General features: G+C 43.1%; 2 pseudogenes; both read right to left on the reverse strand.

Annotated features, from left to right (window-relative positions):
• LOC110335479 overlaps positions 1–710 on the reverse strand; it is a 39297-nt pseudogene extending 38587 nt beyond the window's left edge.
• Positions 711–18423: 17713 nt separating this feature from the next.
• Positions 18424–19071, reverse strand: LOC110335931 (annotated as a pseudogene).
• Positions 19072–23785: the final 4714 nt, after the last annotated feature.

The following is a 23785-nucleotide window of genomic DNA, read 5'->3' on the forward strand; positions in this document are numbered from 1 at the left end:
CACCACACACCACACATACCATCACACACCACCACCACACACCACTACACACCACCACACACTACTACATACCATCACACACCACCACCACACACAACTACACACCACACATACCATCACACACTTCACACCACCACCACCATGAGGGAAAGCAAACTACTTTTTAAAATTAGTTAAATGCAAAGGAGGAAGACATCTCTAAGCTTACAAAGAGAGACGTGCATGTCATGTAGTTTTAGGATCTCGATGGCAGTATTGACTGGATCAATGCAGAGGATGCTTTGATTGCCTGGCATCACTCACCGAATTGTGTTTATTTTAAATTCATGTGTTGAAGTTTTACCCTCAGTACATCATAATGTTAAACAGGATCAGTGCAGATAGAGTAATGAAGGTGAAATCATTCAATAAAACACATGTAATACCACAACGAGGAGAACATGGAATTGTACACAGAGAATATCATGCAGAGATAGAGAGGCCAAAGTATTGCTTTCATAGGTGACAAAGAGTGTCGGCAAGCCACCAGTCGTTAGGGGGCATGTGTACAATGGCTTTTCCTGTGTACTCTTCCAGGAGCGGTTCACGGATTCCTCCACAAATTGCCTGTACAAGGCCAGTGCTCTGACAGCAGCTTCGTGCTTGGGAAGCTTTGAGATGCCCACTCCCGCCACACTGACCCCGATTCCTCTCCTCAGGGTCGTTACCATGCTGTCTCTGGTGTGAGGGCATGAATTCTCCACAGAGCTCCTGCTAAGCTGCTGTTTGTCACCACTGAGTTAATTTTCTAATAAACTTCTTACCCCCCAAAATGCACCTCAGGGTTCCCTTGGATCTGCATCTGAGGCCACACACACACACACACACACACACACACACGCACACACACACACACACTTATTCTACAGTCCCTGTGGACCTACAAAGACATGGACAGTCCTTAGAACTATCCCCACTGCTTTTCACAAAGTCATAACATCAATAAATGAACAGTATTGATACCTACAAATAAAAGCTCAGGGTTTACATTGTATTATTCTTTCCCACAAACACAGAATCTGAATGAGAGAAGCCCAGAACTCCAGTGTCACAGATACTAAGTTACTAAGTACATCCATGTACCGTGTAGCAACAGGAAAGTATTCTGAGAACTGTGCCATTGGGTAATTTTGCTGTGGTTCTACCCGATGACAAACTCCATGGAAAACAACCCAACTCTATTCTAGGAAACCGAGGTCAAGATGCCCTAGCTACTTTATCTCCGGTTCTGCTAAACTGCCTGCTTTTGCAAACCTTCCCCTCCAGCTGATTATCTGCTTCTGTTAAGTTGCTTCCTTCAGCAAAACTTCCCCTTGCCTTTAAAAATCTCTTCCTCTAAACACTCAGGGGCTAGCTACTATATACCCAAGTGGTATATATAGCAAGCTAGCTGGAATGAAGACTTTCAGTTGACTATAAACTGACTGAGTGATCATGTCTGGTGGGATCACCATTATAATTACAGAAGAAACACCCTGTTCCGAATTCCAGTTACTTGAGTCCCGCATAAGACTGGTCCAGTGATTGTAGTGGATGCTGCTGGGCCCTACCCAGGCAGACGTGTCTCACTCATGCCAAGGTGCTTCACCAGGGAGCCACTGCAAGCAGATGGAACCCTTTGCCCAAGTATTTCCCTCAGGCAGAGAGTGGGCAGGAAATGGCCACTTACGGCAGACAGCCCTTAGCCTGGTGGGAGTTGAGGAACACATAGACCACCTTTCTGTGCCACACGTAGAATAACTTACTTCATCTGTGCTTCAGGGGGGTTGTAATGCCACACCTCTTATTAGTCTTCTGCTCATTCCCTTCACATCTACACTCTGTGGGACCATGTCCCTGATGCGGTTCGTAAAACCCTGTTCCTAGCTCTGCATCTAAGGAGCCCCACCATGAGAAAGGCAGAGCACCCTGATGGACTTGGTTAAGTTTTAGACTCTTGTTCTGTGAGCTCATCTGCTTGTAATTGTTCTACAGAGAGCAAAGTCATTTTATTTTGTAGACAAAAATACAACTGTCGTTACGGCTATAGACAAAAGTTGTGGGTTTCCCTCTTGCAGGCATGTGCTACGCACCCGGTACACACGGGATTAGAATTACGATGCGATAGTGTGCATTGGCGTGACCACAAATCGAAATGAGAGTGACTCCTTCCAGAGCCATTCCTCATGCCTCGTATCCACTCCTCTCTGCTTTGGTTGGTGGTAGATGAACTCTTAGCTGGCCCCTAGTTTTCAGTGACTCCCAGAATTCATATTCCATTTAAGCCCCGCCCCGCCCCGCCCCGCCCCTTGAGGGTGACCTAGTCTACTATGACTTGCTACAAACTAGAATGTGTCTATCCAATACAATCTACTTGTTACAGCAGACAGCAGATTCTGCTTGCTTTTACCCGCTGCTCTGCTGACAGGGAACTGAAAGCTATCCACAGCTACCAGACTCCTACACCCCAGCAGCAATCTCCCAACAGACCGTGAAACCACCCAGCTGAGCCTCTTCTGGCTCCCCCAGACTACCTGTGAGACCATAAATCTTGCTCTGAATGCCCAGTTGGTACCCCAGTGAGGAAGCCTTCCTAGGGCTAGGTCCCAGCTGACCTAATGTCAATGGATACAAGCACAAAGTAAGGCTTTGGTATTTAAAGCCACAGGTCATCTGAGCATTACTGGCGTCTACTCATGTGTTCTGACTTGTATATAAGGCAAAGCTTTCTGTTCTGCCTGCCTGGCTCCCACATCGATGAAGAAAATACCCCATTAGCGCTGTCACCTGGAGCATGCAGAGATCCTTAAGTGCGTGGATTCAAAACTTGATTTTTGAAATCCTGCTCTCACCCCCAATTTAATATTCAGAAAATAATCCCTATGCCTTTTTACCTTTTCCAGGTTTAAAATATAACCCTGTCAAGGACCCATAAAACCCAACTTTGAAATACAGTACTAATGCAATGTCAGGTTTCAGAGGCATTGTCTCAAAAGCTAAAGGAGCTACTAGCTAGCTCCAAGTCTGAGGAAATAACAGCCTCCTTCTCTGCTCAGTCATTTGCCTTTCTGACACCCTGCGGTTAGCAGGAGGTTAATTAGACACAATTGCCACACAGTAGCACTGCCCTAGGGCACAACACACTGAGCCAATTTGGAGTCAACTGTATCTCAGAAACCCTGGGAGATAGCAGCTTGAGATTTCCAGCCAGTTTAAAACAGACTCCTTTACAGACCCACAGGCTTTATGGGGCTTTAGGTTTGCAGCATTACCCTAATTGGTCTGAAGTTTCCGTGGCAAGAGGCTGTTCAAGGACAAAACACAAAGTCAACTTTTTTTGATGTGTTTACTTCTTGGCTCCCAGGTACAATGAAAGTGCCGATATCCAGCCCCCTTTTCTGCAGAAACTCAGTTGTGTTTTTGCAGAGTGTTATGCCTTACAAACCAACTCCCATAGTTAGACCAGCAATGACACCGAAAGCAAATGTAAGCGAAGAAAATACACTGCAGTATACAGGAGACAACTTAGCCTTGAGCACTCCACACACGCTGGCAGACAGCCGGAATAGGTCAGCACACCCTGACCTGGAAAGCTCACCAGGCAGGCCATCCTCGACCTTCTACTTTCCAGTCCTGCCATCTTGGCTACTGTAGCAAAATGCTTTAAGTGGGTGGAAACCACCAGAAATTTCTTCCCACCATTCTGGAGCTGGGGAGGATCCATTCCCAGCTTTGTAGGTGCTGTTCTTCAATTGTGAGCTTCTAGTCTAAAAAGAAAACGGCTGCCCTTGGCGCTCTGGTAAGGGACTGACCCATTCATGAGGACTCTACCCTCCTGATGTAATTAATCACCGCCCAGAGGCCTCAGCTCTGAATGCTATCACCTTTGGGGTTGAGTTTCCACCCAGGACTTCTGTTTCCTTGTTGAGACAAACGCAAGGCAGAATCTCGCTACAGAGCCCACCAGAGCCTCCTGCTCAGCATCCTGCCAAAGGCTGGATTTACATAGGAAATTTGAGGAGACAAGGTTATTTAGACCATAGCCACTCATATCCCAATACGGACTAAGCATGATCGTCCCTTGGCTACACGTTCTGTACTCTGTGACACTTTCAGTCCAGGCCATTTCTCCCTTCCTGTCTGATTGGCCCATTAGACTTAGGCCCTTGGAGGAGACAGGTTGGATCCTGGTCACAGCCAGCTCATCCACTCGTGAATTTAATCACATTTCTTCACCTCTCTAAAACTCCACTTGCCACTAGGGGAAGACGGTACCTCCGGAGCAATCGAGAGAATTAGATGAGGCAATAATACCTTTTGGTCCTTGACTCAAATAAGCATGTCAAGGTTCATTTTTGTTGTTGTTGTTTTGTTATTTGGGTTTTTTTGTTGTTGTTTTTACCATTTTTGTTTTTTCTATTCCTGTTATTTAACAGCTGTTTTTTTTTTTGTTTGTTTGTTTGTTTTGTTTTGTTTCTTTACTTCTGAAATCCTCGGAAATGCCTTTTATATATATATATATATATATATATATATATATATATATATATATATATTCGTGTCTTGCTCTTGATCCCTCTTCTGCTCTCATACCAACTGTTGCTAGGTTCCTGTTCTGCTCAAGCCTAGCCCGTGGTGGGACTTGGTTTTATGGTGAAGATGCTGAAGACATTCAGCTCACGTGGACCTCTGTGGCGACTTGCTCCCCGCGGAGACTCCACTCATTGAACGGTTGATAGGCCACACAGTGGAGAGATCACCAGAGCATGGATCTCGCCTGTCGTGCCGAAACACAATGGCTTTCGCCGATGTAAATTTCAAGTGAGAACATGGAAATGGATGACAAATTTCTTAAGATCTGCGGCTGGGAGATGCTCGCTGTCCTGGGCGCAATGAGACGACAGTCATTTGCTTCTTCCTGTCTTGCTTTTAGGCATATTCCTCTGAAAGTATGTCTTTCAGGGGCTTTCCAGGAGAATATGCATCCTGGATTCAGGCATGGAGGGCTGGATCCTCTTTACAAATTCGTAAACGTGGAGCAGAGACTTGAGACCCCCTAGGAGAGGTAAAAGTCAGTCAGGTCTACAGATGTTCTTTTCCCCAAAGGAAACCTCCTTTTGAGGCTCCGGAGAGGAACAAGCTTGCCAATGAAGCGCTGAATCCTAGAATTATTCCACATTAAGAATAAAGTTCTGTCGGCAGATAGAGTAGGATTAGTTAGTTATACAGACGTACACACTAATAGATACTAATAGATACTAACTTCTAATATGTTTCAGTGTGACACCAATTCAAATCTTTGGATACTGAATTTGAAAAACATGGCTCCCAGTAGTTCCCCTCAGGCTGTGGTGGCCCAGAGTTTCTGCTCAGCTAGCCTTGAGTTATGGGGCCACAGCAGAGCCAGCCTGAGCAGGGGACGGGGTGATGTAAAGGCACAGGCAGGTTGGGATGTGCTACCACCATGCCTTTGTACTCTGGAGGAGGTAGATTTATGTTAAAATATCTCTGTTGCCCTCAGCATTAGTTTTTAAATGCCATAAATGGCCACAGCAGTTGCTTGGGTTGCTTGCAGCCCATGTCTCCGGCAGAGACACCACTGCAGTTTCTTACTTCAGCCACTCTTCTCCCCGTTATAGTCTCACTTTTGTCTTTTTTTTAAAATAAAATTATTTATTTATTATATGTATGTGAGTACACTGTCACTGTCTTCAGATACACTAGAAGAGGGCATCAGAACCCATAACAGATGGTGGTGAGCCACCACGTGGTTGCTGGGAGTTGAACTCGGGACCTCTGGAAGAGCAGCCAGTGCTCTTAATGACTGAGTCATCTCTTCAGCCCCCTTGTCTATTTTTGACGAATCCACAAGCATCTCTCCTGTTGCTGGTGATGAACTGTCACCTCTCCACATGCGTATTACCCAGGCCCTCTTTCATCACAGAAATGCTCTTTCAAGATGTTTGCATACTTGTCTATCATCATGGTAACTTATGCTATGTATGGTCTGGCACCTAATTTGTAGTATATTGTCATCATTAACTTCTTACTACAATAATCTTGAAATGGGCAGTTTATTTAATCGATAAGTGTATCAGGTGATACAATCAATAATTAATATGTCATTAAGGTAATGAAAAGGGACCAGGAAAGGGGATAACATTGGAAATGTAAATAAAGAAAATATCTAATATTAAAAAAAAAAAGATAATGAAATGACATCTATTAAGCTGGTCCCCTTGTGGTTGCTACAATTTTATAAACTGTTCCAATAATCAGATAAGCTGCTTTTGAAATGACATTGTCAATGACCAGGTGGCTGGGCAAGCTAGTGTTTGGCTTCACTTGGCCACAAAAGAAAGCTTATAAGTGAACCTTTGGATGTGCCAAGCTGGCATCCTTCATGAGAAGGAAAATAAACTCGAAGGCCAACTGGCAGCACCCACAAAGGCTGCTTTCACCATTAACCAAGATGGAAGGATAGAAGAAGCAGACCTCCCGGAGAGCCAGGACAGGGCGCTTCCCTCTGGGAGACAATCCCTCATAGCCACACCCAAGCATGTTTGCTGGCTGAAGTAGGACACACATTGCTGATCTCTCTCTGAGCAAATACAGATTTACAGGATCCCTGTATCAAGCAGATAAAATATCTGTTCTATAGAGGGTATAGACAGGAGTCCCTCAGACGCAAAGGTTACTCCACACCACACTTTAGGAGTCGCTGGATTTGGGCTAACGAGACCAGCTGTGCGCACCCAGAGACCCAAGTTCAACCTCTAGAAGCTGTCACTTCACAAAGCTGTCCTCTGACCTCCACATGTGTGAGCACACACACACACACACACACACACACACACACACACACTTCAAGCACACATGATTTAGAGATATCAGATTTCCAGCATAGGACAGTAATCATCAGCTCACCTGAGGACCTTGTAAGCATCTAGTTTGGGGGACAGGTATCATATGTCCCACTTTGTGAAGGGTCAGCATGCAGAATCCATATGGGAGCAGCTAGTGAACACCAGTCTGGAAGGACCAGCCCACAGTGTGTTGGGTAAAATGATGATGATGATGATGATGATGATGATGATGATGATGATAAATCTTGACTGTGAATATATTAATCAGTTATTTGAATTTTTACCATTTAAAATTTGAAATCTCCTTTGATTTTTACTTACATAAGGATATGTGTCTGTTTTATGTGGCTATGTTTTAAGGTTAAGCATCCTGTAAGGAACCAGATAGACTCCATACAGGATGACTTCTCTCACACCTCTTACAGAATGCTCAGCCCAAAGTCAAGAGAGGGCATCAAAGAATGTCTTTTTTTTTTTTTTTAATGTATTTTAAAAGCATATTTTAAAGCTGCTATAGCTGAGAAAAACAAGTTTTCTTTACAAAACTAAAGTGAGATGTGAACCCACCTCCCAGCAGGAAAGCATAGCATTGAACTGTATCAACCCAATAAATGGAGCACTATTATTGACATCCTACCCAAGAATATGACAGTACCTAACAGAATTATGAGTGAATCATAAGTAGAAAAACATTAGTGTGGTTACTTCTGGGTACGGGGATCCCCTGAGGGACCAGGCACCTGGGTACTGAGTATCCACTGAGGGTCCGGACACCTCTGGGTACTGAGTATCCACTGAGGGGGCCAGGCACCTGGGTACTGAGTATCCCCTGAGGGTCTGGGCACCTCTGGGTACTGAGTATCCACTGAGGGTCCGGGCACCTCTGGGTACTGAGTATCCACTGAGGGCCTGGGCACCTCTGGGTACTGAGTATCCACTGAGGGTCCGGGCACCTCTGGGTACTGAGTATCCACTGAGGGTTCGGGCACCTCTGGGTACCGGAGTTATACTGAGCATGCCAGCAGATGTTGCTCAGAGTTACAAGTTACTCAGGAGTACTTAATCTTTTTTAAAACCTTGAACCTGTAGTATTTTGGGTAAAAGCATATAAGCTAACTATCTAAATATAATTATGGCTATAGACAGATAATCCCTTCTTCCCGAGCTCCTTAGCGATTCTCTGCCTCTGTGTTGGGGAGGAGTGGTGCCCACTCATCTAAAGCCCTCCAAAGGCAGCAGGCGTCACCGTACCTCATTAGGGTCTGCATGCACCCGAGGATGAGAACCATCGTGCTTCTATATCCTACCACAGTAGATCGGAATAAAACAGTGTGTGATAACTACTCAGCAAGATTTTTAACGAGTAAAAAGATGCACCTTGCACAAGTCATTAAAAAACCAGATGTTGGTGGTGATGTGGAAAAAGGAATCCTTGTTCACAGCTGGAGTAGCCACAAATTAATATGACTGTTCGAATTCCTTCTAGGCTCCACTCTTCCCCACAGTTACCTGGCAATAGCCAGGTGTGCCTGACTCAGTACAAAAGGAGCTGCTGTCCCCTCCTCACTCTCTTACTCTCTTACTCTCTCTATCCTTCTCTCCCCATTACCCTCCCCCTCTCGCTCCATGTTCATGGTCAACTTCTCTCTCTCTCTCTCTCTCTCTCTCTCTCTCTCTCTCTCTCTCTCTCTCTCCCTCCCTCCCTCCCTCCTTTCCCAATTCTCCTCCCCATCCCCCAAATAAACTCTTTTCTATACTATACCCATGACTGGTCTCTCAGGGAGAAGGGATGCCTCAGCATGGGCCCACAGAGGTAACCCTTCCCCCGTATCATATGATGCCTCTACCAAATACATCCCTGGCTTCCCCCCCCCCCTTTTTTTTTTTTGGTTTTTAGAGACAGGGTTTCTCTGTGTAGCCCTGGCTGTCCTGGAACTCACTCTGTAGACCATGCTGGCTACGAACTCAGAAATCCACCTGCCTCTGCCTCCTAAGTGCTGGGATTAAAGGCATGCACCACCACTGCCCGGCTTGATGAGTTTTCTTGAGCCAGGGTCTCACTATGTAGCCTTGGCTGGTCTAAAACTCACTATTTAGAAAAAAATGGCCTAAAAACTGACAGAGATCCACCTGTCTCTATCTTTTGAGTACTGGAATTAAAGGCATGTGTCACCTACCATGCTAAAGTAATGATTAAAAATTTGTAATGTATATAAAAGACAGACAAGTCATCAAATAAGACGAGCAGTCCAAGTGAAGTAAGCAGCAAATAAATGCACAGAAGTAATAATTTCCTTAAGAAAACAACCAACAGCCATATTAGTGGAATATACAAGTGTAGAGTCAGAGAACTGAAATAAAATCTCCGAGGAGCATCAACGTCTAACAGTTGAAAATCCTGTTTTAGGCCCAAGACAGGGCAATGGCAGGGACTATGGTGAGGAGAAAATAGGAGACAGGGTTTGGATGTAGAATAAACCTTAGTGCCTAGTGTAGGCTGAGAGGGAATGAGGCCAGTTCCATGACACACAGAAGGGGGTTTGAAGAACCTTCAAGGAGAGATATCACCGAGGAAAATAACGTGGAAGGACCAGAGTCCCCTTGGGATCCTCTGGAGTCCCACTTCCTATGCGGTCAGTCTTCTGATACAGTTCTGCAACATTGTTGTGATTGGGGAAGGCCGCTCTATTGGACTTACAAGGTCCTTAGGCAACGTGAAGGCTAACGAAAGGCAGCTTATCTGGAGTTATACTTCATGCTACCAAAGATGTGGAAAAAAAAAATGCCATGGCTGTGTTTGTTCGTCAGCTTTATGTTGCTGTGACGAGTGTCTAGGGGAAAATTCCCTTCAGGGAGAATTGGTATTTGGACTCACAGCTTTGGAAATGTCCTGTTCACCACGATGAGGGCCCAGGAGAGCCATGGGATAGCTTACCATCAACCAGAAAGCATGAGGCAGGGGATTCTGGCGCAGGTCAGTGTTCTCCTCTTGTTTGAGTTGGGCGCCTCGTCTAAGGTGGTGCTACCCATAATCCCATACTCGGCACAGACTATCTCTCCTTCCTTCCCCGAAAGCGTCCTCATAGGCAGACCCAGCTTTTTGTTTTCATAATTTCTTACACACTTCTCCTCCCTAGCAAGTTGACAGCTGAGATTAGCCACCACAAATGTCTATAAGTCAGGGTGAGTTTAGAGTTTAAAGGGATCAATATAGGGATTTTCATATAGGCCAATCACCGGGTTGAGAAAAACAGGAGTAATGTGTTTTTCTATAAGTCATCCTACTCCGATTTCTCATTGTATAGACATAGATATGACAGGGAAACATTACATGATGGTCTGCCTTCATCAGCTTGCCTATGCCTTTGAAAGCAGCCTGTGGAGAAATACTAAACAGTCATTAAGATTTGAATTTAAAATAAAATTTTTTTTATTCCATGTAAGTAATTGTTTTGCTTGTGTGTGTGTGTGTGTGTGTGTGTGTGTGTGTGTGTGTATGTGTGTGTGAGTGATGTGTGCATGTCTCATACCTGTGGAGGCCAGAAGAGGGCATTTTATTCCCTGGAAAAACTTACCAACATATATGAATAAAAGCTGGCATGGAAGCCACAAGCTTAACTTTCATTGGAGAATATATGGGCATTTCTTACACTTTATTTCAACTAATTTTGCTTGAACCATGACTATTCACATGAGAACCATTGGGGGCTGTGGAGATAGTTCTGTCAGTAAACTGCTTGCTATGCAAACACGAGAACTTGAGTTTGACCCCCCAGAGTCCATATAGAAAGCTGAACACATTGGCATGCTTTCTAACCCGAGCACTGAAAAGCTAGAACCAGGCAGGTCTCTGGGGCTTGCATGGCCATCAGTCTAGCTCAACCTCTGAACCTCAGGCAAGTGAGAGTCTATGTATCAAAGAGGGGGGGGGCAGCTCCTAAAGCATGATATCTGAGGTTGACCTCTAGCCTCCACATGCAAGTACACATGTGCATTGACGTGCATGAACGTACACCAGCATGCATGAACATACACAGAAATAATTGCATTTTTAATTCCAAAACAGAGCTACGAGTTCTAAAGTGCATTGCTTGCAGAAGTCTGTTCTCACACTAGGTATGTAAACATATAGTATGTCCTCTCACCAGACAAAGCTTGTCAGGAAGAGAATACAAGGTCCTTAAGTCAGAAAATAAATCTGTAAAGATTTATTTATTGCTTATATGTAAGTACACTCTAGCTGTCTTCAGACACAACAGTAGAGGGTGTCAGATGTCATTACAGATGGTTGTAAGCCACCATGTGATTGCTGGGATTTGAACTCAGGATCTTCATAAGAATAGTCAGTGCTCTTGACCACTGAGCCATCTCTCCAGCCATGTATATACTTTTAAGGGGCCTCATATTAGAAACAGAAGTGACTCTCCTAAAATAAAATGCAGTGCATGAGGAGTTTTCAACCACAAATACAGCACAGAGTGCTGAAGATCCCAGGTATGGAAACCGGGGAAAAGGAAAAGAGACACAGACAGTCATATGCACACGCCGCAGCTCGCCCATAGAGATGAGAGACCAACCTACAGCTTAGCCTCTCTGCCTCCACCATGTGGGTCCCATGGAACAAACCAGGGCAAGCCTTTCCCCCCTCAGCCACTTCGCCAGTCCAGAAAAGCAATTGTCTTTAACTGAGAATGTCCATCGGGTAAAGACTGAGAAATAGAGGCTGGAAGCTGGCGAGAGCAGAATTAAATCCCGATGGAGCGCTAACTGGATGTAGAAAGTGCAAATGCAATTTTAAAATAGCTTTGAGGAAAATCCCCAAAGGAAGGTTCCTAATAAGTTGGAATCTTTGAAAACCCTTTTTATTCCTACATCCCTACAAAGAAACAATGTTGTGATTAAAACTATATAAACCTATGGGGACACAGAGAAAGGTTCGAGAGCAAAACCGCAACCGTGTTTTAGAAGCCAGAGAGTAGATGATTAAGGCTTAAATGTCAGGGCTTCTGTGAGAAAACTAGATCCAAAGCTAACAAAATAAAGTGACAGCACAAAGTCACCAAGAGGCTCAGAAATCACACCAATACTGTCAAAGCAAGGGTTAATCAGAGTCACAAAAATGCAGACTGTGGTGAGGCTGTGTTAAAGAAACATTCAGAACCCATTTATTTTGTCTCCCCAGGAGCACATACACATAGACTTATCTTGAGAGGAAAAAAAGAGTAGCTAGCTAGAATAGGAAACATTGTAACAAGGGAACTAACCGGCCTCTACACACAGGATGCTAAAATCTTCTTGTTCTAAGGATACCCAGTCATTGTGGAGATTCCTCTAATCGGACTAAAAGAAGAAAATATGAAAGAAATAGAAACATGACTTATGGAAACAGTCCAAAGGCAGAGGGAAGAAGAAAGCAAAATAGGGAGGAAGGAAGGAGGAAGGGAGGGAGGGGGGATGGGAGGGGGGAGAGGAGGAGAGAAGAAGGGGAGGGGAAAAGGGGAGGGGAAGAAGAGGGCAGGTGAGGAAAAGATGGACTTAGGCAGTGGTTCTCATCCTTTCCAATGCGGTGACCCCCAACTATAAGATTATTTTTGTTGCTAGTTCACAACTGTAATTTTGCTACTGTTACCATTCGTAATGTAAATAACTGATATGCAACCCCTGTGAAAGTGTCGTTCCCCCCCCCCCAAAGCAGTGATCTCCCCAAAGGAAGTATGGGAATTGTAGTCAGGAAGACTGGACACGTTCGGTTGCTACAGTAAACTACACATAGGAGCAGGCAAATTTCCCAGCATGTTCAGTTTAGGGTGACCATTTATGAGCATGCTCAGTGTAAGGCTATAAGCTATTTGAAAAGGACAGACGGATGACATGAAAGTTTCTGGGCATGCTCCATTCAAGGTCACAGTGCACACAGTGCACGTTTGCAAAGAGGAGAGATGTCAGACAGCTTGCTTCCAGGCAGGCACAGCATCATAACAAGCCAGGCTTATTCTACCTCACCTAAAAGAATCTGTCCCAGGGGCTCAGAGACCCGAGCCAGCCTGCCAGAGTTTTTCCAAAGATTTTTCAGATGAAAGAGAAAGAAAGGACAACTCTGAAGGTCCATTAATGTGAGAGGCTTCCTCTTCAAGCGACTGCCTCCCTTTGCGGCTAAGAAATTTAGAGCTATTTAATAAAGAGACAAACTTTTTCAGTTCACAACAGGTCAAGGACACAAACATACAGGAAGACTAGTGAATTGCATGATAATTAAACACATTGGGAACACAGCAATCTTTTCATTATTTTTTTTAAAAAAAATCTGTCTTTTCAAATATTTACATTGAACCACAAAGAATATGTCACTAGAGTCTACAACATCTAGTAAGTATGACCAGTACCTAGATAGAATATAATAAAGCTAGAATTTTTCTCTTATTTTTATTTTTTATTTTGTGGCCTTTTGAGACAGTGATATATTATATAGCCCATGGCAATATATTACCCAGGTAATCTCCTGCCTCAGTGGAGATTGTGGGAAAGATAGGAGTATATACCACTAGCATGTCCAAGTAAAATATTGGTTTTGTATGCTTGTGTGTGTGTGCATGCATGCGTGTGTGTGTGTGTGTGTGTGTGTGTGTGTGTGTGTGTGCATGCATGCATGTGCGCGTGCATGGGTATGCCCAAGTTTGTAAAGGTCAATGCTAGGCTTTCCCCTGTGTTGTTCTCTATCTTAGTCCTTGAAGCAGGGTCTTGCCTCACTGCCAAGGGTCTGCAATTGTTTCAAAGAACTCCTTATGACTCGAGGGGACCCAATGACCCTCAAGGGATGATCATTTCTGCTTCTGAGTGCAACTGCTCCCTGATGGATAGCTGCCTTTTTCTGGGAGTCATCAACCCTGTGAAATTTTGTTTTTTCCTGGAAAATTGGAGCATCCTATATGCAACAGCAAAAAGATATAGCAAGAGGGAAAACAAGCAGAAACCAAACCAAACCAAACTAAACCAAGAAGGCTTCCCTGAGACCTGACAGGCTCAGCAGCTGTGAAGTCAGAAACGACAGATCAATCCTGAAACACTCCCTCTGCTTTGTGTCTGTCAATGCCAAACACATAGCTCTCGCCTCAGAAAGAATGGAGATGACGCATCCTCAAGCCAGATGTGAGCGGCTGTGCTATGGAACACATGGGCTCAGACTGCCTAAAAAAAGACATATTCCACATGTCAAACTGTCTTGGATGTGTGGACTGAAGTTCCAGAGTCAAAAAAGAACGGTCATACTAATGTTCATGCAAGAACATTAAATGCATGAACCTGGAGACTATGAAGAGCTCAAACATCCTAGGCAAGAGTCAAACTATCATGTGCTATTTTCTGTTCTTTTTAAGCCTGCATTGCTGTCCCCCTTTGTCCCAGCCAACATCCTGGTGACTGTTATCAAAAACCTTTCAAGTGTACCCATAGCAGCTCATCACTAACTTCTACCAATCCGAGAGTCAAGAATGAAGAATGTCGCCGTATCACGTCTGAAACCTGATGAGGTCCCCCTGCTTTGCTGCCACATCCCCCCCGTACCCCCATATGTGGTCACCGCCGGTGTGTTTTGCTTTAAGACTTTTCTTGTTCTGTAACTAGTAAAACAATCGCCTGTTACTACTTCACATAATTGGGACCCATACACATAAAATAATAAATAATTCTTTTAATTATTGGGATCCAAAGTAAAGGAAATGAATGACAGGCAAAAGATGAAGGCAGAGGTCCAGGTGTCGTCCCTGTGTTCAGTTGTCCTGTGAGCCCCAATGAGTCACCGCTTTTAGCAAAGGTTGATTCTCAGGGTCTGCTTCAGGGGCATCCAAAAGTAGTTATTATTCTCTAGGAACAAGCCCATTTCCTGGTACCTCTATTGCTAGGTATATTATATTGGAGGGATTTAGCTACCATAGCAAGTCAAGAAAAAAAAAAATGATCCTATGAAATGTAAAAGGAAGAAGCAATCATAGCTGGATGTGGGGCTGGTGTCTTTGATGGCATGTCTGGAAATTGAGTTGTTTTTTTTTTTTTAATAACTAAGAAGGAAGAAAGCCTTGTAAGATTAAACATCCAGAAGAAAAGGGCTGTGAAATAGCTGGGGTGTAAGATGAGCTCTTGTCTAACATGCATGATGCCCTAGGTTCACATGGCAAAATAAAAAGCCAATAAAATAGAGTAAATGGAAAGAAAAAAATAATAGCTAACAGATCCAGTTATATAAATATTTGTAAATGTTTTATGATGGGGCTGGAGGGATGGCTCAGTGGTTAAGATAACTCGCTGCTCTTGCAGAGGACCCAGGTTCAATTCTCAGCACCCATATGATGCTTCACTACCAAGAAATTCAACACTTGTTTCTGGGATTACAGGTACCAAGTGCATATGTGGTTCACAGATATGCAGAAAAAATAGCCCTACACATAAAATAATAAGTAATCCTTTAAAAATATCTTTTAGAATTCACATAACTAAACAAGAAATTAAAAGTAACAAAACTAGCAAAGTGCCATTAATTTACAGAAGTCCCTTACATAGACACAGATGATACCTGAGTTGATGCGATGGTTAAAGAGGAGTTCCCCTTTACAAAGTGGAACAGTTAGAAAGAAACTTTGTATGATGCGAGCAAAGCTGTGAGAGACCCCCCACCCCCTCCTACCCCCGCAGCAAAACACTCCCTAGAGGTGTGGGAATCTGCTGAACCAAATGGGAGGTGTCCTTAGTTCTTGGATAGGCAGAATATGCAACAGAAAATCATCAAATTTCCATAAGTTAACCTATAAATGCAAAATCAGTATGACGAGGGAGCCAGTTGGTTGAAGAACTTACAGGAAATAACAAACAAGTAGGCAGCACCCAGAAAACCCTAAGGGGAGTGTGGAGATGGGAGTGCAGACCCATAATGTCCCTTTTTCTAGGACAATGCGGCAGTGGCTCCTGAACAAGGGAACTGAACAGATGACCCAAACCATAGACACAACGAATATTGAAATTTGGCACTCAGTGGATACCAGTGCAGAACACTGGGGATGTGGTATGCTAGGCTAAATAATGGTCCTCTAATGATGTCCACATTCTGCTCCCCAAGCCTGAGAATACACTGTCTTACGCAGCATAAGAGGGAATTTCCAGATGGGACCACTTTAAAAGATCTTAAAGGGAAGGAATTACCCTTCGTTACTTAGATGTGCCCAGTGTAGTCACAGAGTCCGTAATCAGAGGAAGATGAGATCAAAACAGGAAGAAGAACTGTGACATAGAAGCAAAAGGCAGGATGTGACATCCCCTAGAAGCTGGAAAGGGAAAGGACACATCCGCCCCAACGCCTAAAAAAGGAACTTGGCCCTGCCAACACATCCATTTTAACTCGAGGAGTAGGGGTTATGGAACATGAGACCTCTAAAACTGTAAGATAACAAATTTGTTGTTGTTTTTTTTAAAGCCACTAAAGTCTGCGGTAATTTATTATGGCAACAATAGGAACCTGAGGGACTTTTCCAGTGAGTCTCACAACTACTCATTTGGGGGTAGGGGGGGTGAATAGATTCATATTTTATGCCACTTATAAGATAAACTCTGGGTAAGTGAGGGATTAAAACCTAGAAACTGGAAGCCAATGTATACTCCAAGAAATCAAGAACAGATTGAAACTAATAAACAGTTGTAGAGACAGGAAATAGACTAGTGGTTGCTAGGGATATAAAAGACATGGGTAAGGTAATGAAATGTTCTTAAATAGGCTGTGGTAATGGACTCTGAGACCATAGTAAAAGCCGACTAATTACATACATCATACAAGTGTATTTCATGCCATGGTGGTTTAAATAGGGATGTTTCCCCTCAACCCATGAGAGCCAATATTTGAATGCTTAGTCATTAAAAAATGGTGCTAACTGAGAAGGATTAGGAGGTGTGACCTTTTTGGAGTAGGTGTGGCTTTGTCTGAGGAAGTGTGTCACTGGGAATGGGGTTTTGGTGTTTCAAATGCTCAAGCCAGGCCCAGTGTCTTCCCTGCCTGCTGCCTCCTGCCTGCAGATCCTGATGCAGAACTCTCACCTACCCTCCAACACCATGTCTGCCTGCATGCTACCATGCTTCCTGCCATGACAATGAACTAAACCTCTGTAAGCCTGCCCCAATTGCATGCTTTCCTTTTATAAGAGTTGTCTTGGTCATGGCGCCTCTTCACAGCAATTGAACACTTGCTAAGACACATGTGAATAAGATCTCAATAATTTTCTTTTTTTTTTCTTTTTCTTTTGGTTTTTCGAGACAGGGTTTCTCTGTATAGTCCTGTCTGTCCTGGAACTCACTCTGTAGACCAGGCTGGCCTTGAACTCAGAAATCCGCCTGCCTCTGCCTCCCAAGTTCTGGGATTAAAGGTGTGTGCCACCATGCCTGGCAATAATTTTCTAAAATCATGTAAAACATCTTTATGATATCCCAGGTCAAAGCATAGATATCAAAATTATAGAAAAATTTTGCTACCAGTCTCAAAGAACTAATACTTCTTATTGTTGATGGGTTCTCACTTGCATTTGGTATAAAGACTTGAAAATGGGGGTGGGGGGAGCGCAAAACCCAAAGGCATTATACTCTTTAAGACCCTTCCAAGAAATTTTGGGTAAGAACTCAAAACTGAAATAGCATTTTTTTCTTATCTGTGATGATTTGGAATGACTCTAGAGGAATGTCACCTGTCATAAGTAGGATACATGTTACTATCTTTTAGAGAAAATTGTGTTTCTACAAAAGTAGAACAGGCAAAGTCATAAATGTACCCACTGCAGCCCTAATTTTAACCTCTGAAACTGGAAACAACCATCCCCAGGTAGGGAATGAACTACAATATATCCATTGTAAAGTTCTCGGGTTAAGTTTGTCAAGAGAACAAAAAACGTTGCAAACCCTACCTTGCAGCACTCTGTTCGACTTTGTAAAAGAGAGGAAGGCATACTACACACTTATTTGCTGAATGTTTTCAAACTCAAAGAATTAAAAATAATCATTTTTTTCTTACTGGGAATTTCCTGATTAGTTGGACAGGTTAAACATTGAAATGAGATTTTGTGTGTGTGTGTGTGTGTGTGTGTGAATATACCTTGCTTATTTTTTTATTTTTATTTTTTTTAGATTATTTGAAATACAATTTTATTCTGATTCTAAATGAAAAGAATAGGAATGACAGTAACAAACAAGATTTCACCACTGGATATTGCGATGGGACTGCAGCAGTCTTATCTTTAAAATTTAGAAAGCAAACAACTCTGTTCCAAACAGCTAAATAATGCAAGTCCAAAAAACGAAGGTATGCTTAACTGCCACATTCACTCCGAAGCCCATTCATCTCCTTCAGCATCCCAATGAGGCACGCGATCCGCTTACCCATTCATCTCCTTCAGCATTCCAATGTACACGGTCCGCTTAGCTAAATAAAGTGGCACACGCGCTGTACTGCTGATGTCACAGGACAGTTGCCTATAAAACTAGACTTCTGACGCAGGGCTCCAGCTTCACTTTCTCACAGGTCACCATCCTCATCCGGGAGAGCAGTTGTCCAAGTGACCTCTAAATCATGCTAGTACTGTGCTGCCAAAGCTGGGTCCATGACCACCTCAGGTGGGGGCAAGAGCAGGCATGGCAACAAACTCCAAGTTAGGATCTCCGATGAGCTTTCTGGCGTTTCAAAGTTGTAGTTACTTTAGGAAGAAATGTCAAACTACTGAAGATTCTTCTTTCGGTGGAAGACAATAGATTTTACCTTCACTTTCCTGTGTTTAATATCCACTTTGTTGCCACACAATACAATGGGGATGTTTTCACACACTCACATCACATCTCTACGCCAGTTAGGCACATTCTTGTAAGTAACTCTTGAGGTTCCATCAAACATTATAATAGCACACTGGGCTTGCATGTAGTAGCCATCGCGCAGCACGCCCACTCCCACCCCACCCCCGAACTTCTCCTGGCCCACTGTGTCCCACACATAGAACTTGATGGGTCCTCCATTGGTATGGAAGACGAGCGGGTACACCTACACGCCCAGGGTGGCTACATATTTCTTCTCAAACGTCAAGTGGCGCTTCACGAAGGTTGTTTTCCCCGTGCCACCATCGCCCACGAGGAGGAGCTTGAACGGGTCCTGTGGCTCTCTCTGGGCAGCCATTGCGCGATCCTGGGGGAGAGAGCAGCTTCCAGAAGAGTCTCCGTGCCTGTCTGACTGAAGCTGGAAAGATGGCAGAAGTGCCTACCTTGCTTATTTTTAACTTTTGGACTCAGTGAATGTTTTAGGTATTCAAAAATATTAGACAAAGGAGCAAGGCTTAAATAAAACAAGTCTAAACTTAAATGAGAAATAAATGTGCTTAACTGTATGTCACATGGGGAACTGCAGAGATCTACTTCAAGTGGTTCTTGTACATAAAATTTTATATATATATATATATATATATATATATATATATATATATATATACATGTATATGTATATAAAGATTTATTTGTTTTTATGTGCATTGATGTTTTGTTTGCATATATGTCTATGTGAAGATATCAGATCCCTTGGAACCTGACTTAAGAGACAGTTGTAATCTGCCTTCTGAGTGCTGGAAATTGAACCCAAGTCCTCTGGAAGAGGATCCAGTGCCCTTAACTGCTGAGCCATAGCTCCAGCCCTTCATATATATTCTTAAGTGGTGACCAAAATGCAAACAAACTAAAGAAAGAAAGGAAGGAAGAAAGAAAGAAAGAAAGAAAGAAAGAAAGAAAGAAAGAAAGAAAAAAATGCTAAGAAATCTTAAATTTTATCCACATACAATGCACCCCAGACCACAACTTTTAGTGTAAAGGAAAATAAACATAAATATGACATTGAAGAGGTTAAGGAAATGAATATTTTAGAAACTTTTTAATGTATTCATGGTTTTATGGGGCTGGGGAGATGGCTCAGTGGTTAAGAACACTAGCAGTTCTTCCACAGGACCCAGGTTCAGTTCCCAGTACTGACATGGCAGATTACAGTTTATAACTCCAGTTCCAGGCAGTCCAATGACCTCCTATGGTCTTCACAGGCCCTGCACGCACATGGTATACAGATATACATGCAGGTAAAAGTACTTATGCACATAAAATAAAAATCAATAAAGCTCATAAAATTAAGATTATGTGTGTTGTAGATATGTTCAGTAAAAAGCAATGTCATACCAATATCACTGAATGTACCAAGTATATCCAAGGTACCAAGTAATCAGACCAATCTGGTTTTTGAGGGTTTTTCCCTCTGCAGTTCAGGTGAAAGCTGTATAAGTCAGGTGGAACTTGAATTCATGGCAGTTCTCTTGCTTTGCCCTCTTAAGTGCAGGGATTACAGGTGTGAACCATGTGCCAGGCATACTTTGATTCTTGTGTTATTCCTTAGTAAGAGGAATCAGGGGTCCTGGGAGAAATGGCTGGTAATAGCTCTACAGAAAGAAAAGCACAAGTTGTTTTTTGTCAAAACATAAATATTGGTTAAAGGTTAGTGTAGGCTGAGATTTTTTTCAAACGTACTTATTTAATAATTTAATAAAGGTTCTTAAATGATTTGATCTCCCTCCTAGCCAAAGGTAGGAGAGAAAAAAATGGTTAATAGGACGAGGGGGATGGGGACCTGTTGAAAAATAGTTCTTTGGTTTGTCAGAATATCAGCTGGCCAGTCCAAAACATCAATCACAAATCAGTAGCAGCAACTCGATCCAGAAGGAACCTCGAAGCTCTGCTGAGTCAGCACAAGTCAGTAGATGCTGAGTCAGCACAAGTCAGAACAAGCAGCAAGAGGCAGTCAGAATGTCATGAGAAGTTCTTCGCAGGAGTTATTTGTACAAAGTCACGAAAAGCGAAGCCCAACCAAGTGTTGCAAGGCGAACCAATGCAAGAAAGAGCATTGCCAGCCAAGACCAGTGAAGATCGCAAGGCGAGCCAATGCAAGATCATCCTCTCACAGTCTGTATGGTTATATTTATATGCCTTTAAAACATCACACATCATCTCAATAGTCCACTCCAGCAAAACACCACATATGCCCTCTCACAAGACAGCTTCCAGATAAACCAATGCAAGAAAGAGCATTGCCAGCCAAGACCAGTGAAGCATCACAAGGCAAACCAATGCAAGATCATCCTCTCACAGTCTGTATGGTTATATTTATATTCTTTTAAAACATCACACATCATCTCAATAGTCCACTCCAGCAAAACACCATATATGCCCTCTCACAAGACAGCTTCCAGAGAAATGCCACATGTTCTCTGTTTTCAGCAAAACATCTTTTCACGTGTCTGCTTCAAGCAAAAATCCTCTTGTAAGACAGCTTCCATGAAAAACAGCAACAACAACAAACCCAGAAACAAAAAAACCCATCACTTGATACAACTGAGTCTTCAAAGAAACCAGAGAGTTCCACTTCAGGTTAATATGTAGAAATACATACATGGCACGGTATTTCAGAAGATTTGACTTGTATCCTACAATGTGTTCTATTTTAATAAAAGTAAAACAGGCTGCTGTGAAGTGAGGAAGACCTTTGACAACAGCTATCATAAAAATAGTGAGTCAGTCAGTGCAGTGGTTATAAGGAGGAGCAGTGGCCACCATTAAGTTAAAGTGCATATTAGACGGGTCAACCAGAGAGAAGATATAGCAAGGCTCCAACTTGTTTTGCATACAAACGAAGAACTAAAGAATACTGTGTGCGTTGGAAACTTTCCCATCAATGCCATTTTGGGAAAGGACATATTTCAAAGCTGTTTTCGACATATGAGCCAAAGCATATTCAAAGCTTTTGAAATATTTGTAAATTTTAAAGAGGTGATTCATACCCAACAAGAATGTAGACATGAGTTGCAAAGAGCCAATGTTACGGTTAGTCTACGACACATCTCCCTCACAAGCTGTCTGCGTGTAGAAAGACAGGTTTCATGGAGACATATGACCACTGCATGAAAAACCGCACGGATTCAAGTAATACTACATAGTGTACATTTCAGAATTGTTCCGCTCCTCGAGCACATCAGTGCGGGGTGCCAGAGGCTTTAGATGAGACAAAAGAAATAATTGTGTCTGTGCTTCACAAGTAGCTACAGCATTTGGAAAAGAAATGTGAATAAGTCTTACAGCACGCTTTGTCCTTCTTCCTGGGCTTCCAAATAGCTAGACTTTCTCCTGACTCCATAGGCAGCTGCAGAATCCCATGGATGAGATGAGAAAAATCGCCAGAGTGCTCTCCAATTTGTCCGACAGTGAAGGAACAAAAGGCAGATTTACATCTATCTCCCAGCGTTCCATGTCTGCAGGGTCTAGGATGTTCTTAAACATCAACCCACTATTGGATTATTCGCAATGGTACCAAAGCTATAATTCTGGACACCCACAGACTGAGAACACGCTCCTTAGGTGTTACAACTCCAACCATGCCCATCCATGGGAAAGGAGTACCTTACTCAAGCTGACAGTGACTACCCATCCCATTTGAGGGCTACGGTTCACAACTTTGGACTAGCAAATTGGAAAATGAAGGCATCTGAGTAGCAGAGTCATTCTGGTACAAAAACGCAGGCAAATGGCAAAGATGACAACAGTAACCTCATCCTCTTAGCAGCAGATTCACCGACATTGTGAAAAGGCAGATACCCAGCACAAGTGATCCAGCTCCCTCCTCCGTCCTCACCCTAACATGGAAAAATGAAGGTACATCCAATTACAAATCACACTAATAAATCTTCCCAGACAAGCTAAGGGCTCTAACTATGAAACAGAAGGTTAATTGTGAATGGAAAAAAATACTGAGAGGAAAAATCTAGGGGTAAGAAAGTCAAGGGAAGAAAAGAAGGGAAGAAATTAGCATATTAGCAAAGTTTTACTTCCAGGCATCTAGAAACCCCAAAATTCATTCATACTATCAGACTCACAATTAGTTTCTCTTTGTAAGGTTAAAAATTATCCTGTGAGAAGAACTAATGATAAATTTTAGAAGAAAAGGTGTTTTGAATGGTCTCTAGGATAACTGAGTACTTATAATTTCTACCCTTGAAAATAAGTGTTAAGCTAGACATTCTCTTACCTGGCCAGGAGTCCAGAACACTTGAGATTTGAAGTTGGGAGACTTGATTGTGTGAGAACAGTGATACTGACTCAAGAAATGACAAAAGGAGTGACTAGAGAGACGGACCAAGGCTTGGGGTTGGGAACCTTCACTAGAGTCAATGAGGAAAGGAAGAAAGGGCAGAGACTGAGGAAATGGGAGACTGGGGAAAGCTGGGGTATTTATGCTCTGGTATATTGACACCTCCTACCACCACAACCTAACCCCTCAGTGTGTTTATTCTGTATGTATATCACAGCGGGAAGATGGATGTCTCTGTACGCTGTAAATATCTAGGAAGACGAAGCTACAGTTTGTACCAGTTGCTAGAGTTTGTACACACTAGTGACTCACTCAGACTTAGACCCCAAAGGAAAGCTTTGCCGTCCCCCTCCCACCCTCAAACTTCACTCAGGAACATGTTTGCTACTCCTATGGTGCTTGGGCACTAAAGTCCTTGATGTGACCATGCGGATGTTAACAATACAGGTTCAGTCAGGGCGTCACTCATGGGGTTTACTTCCTCAGCTTCCAATAACTCAGTGGGTAAAGCACACAGTACTTTTGTAGAGGACCCAAGTTCAGGTCCCAGCACCATGTCTGACAGCTCATGACCACCTATAACTCCGGTGCCAGGGGATTTGATGTCTTCTTCTGGCTTCTGAAGATTACACTGAGGCCACCAGGCTTGGCAGAAAGCGTCTTGACCAACCGAAACATCTTGCAGACTTGTATATTTATAACCCTAACGCACACCTACAGG

This window comes from Mus pahari, chromosome 18, assembly GCF_900095145.1.
Source record: "Mus pahari chromosome 18, PAHARI_EIJ_v1.1, whole genome shotgun sequence".
Lineage (NCBI taxonomy): Eukaryota > Metazoa > Chordata > Mammalia > Rodentia > Muridae > Mus > Mus pahari.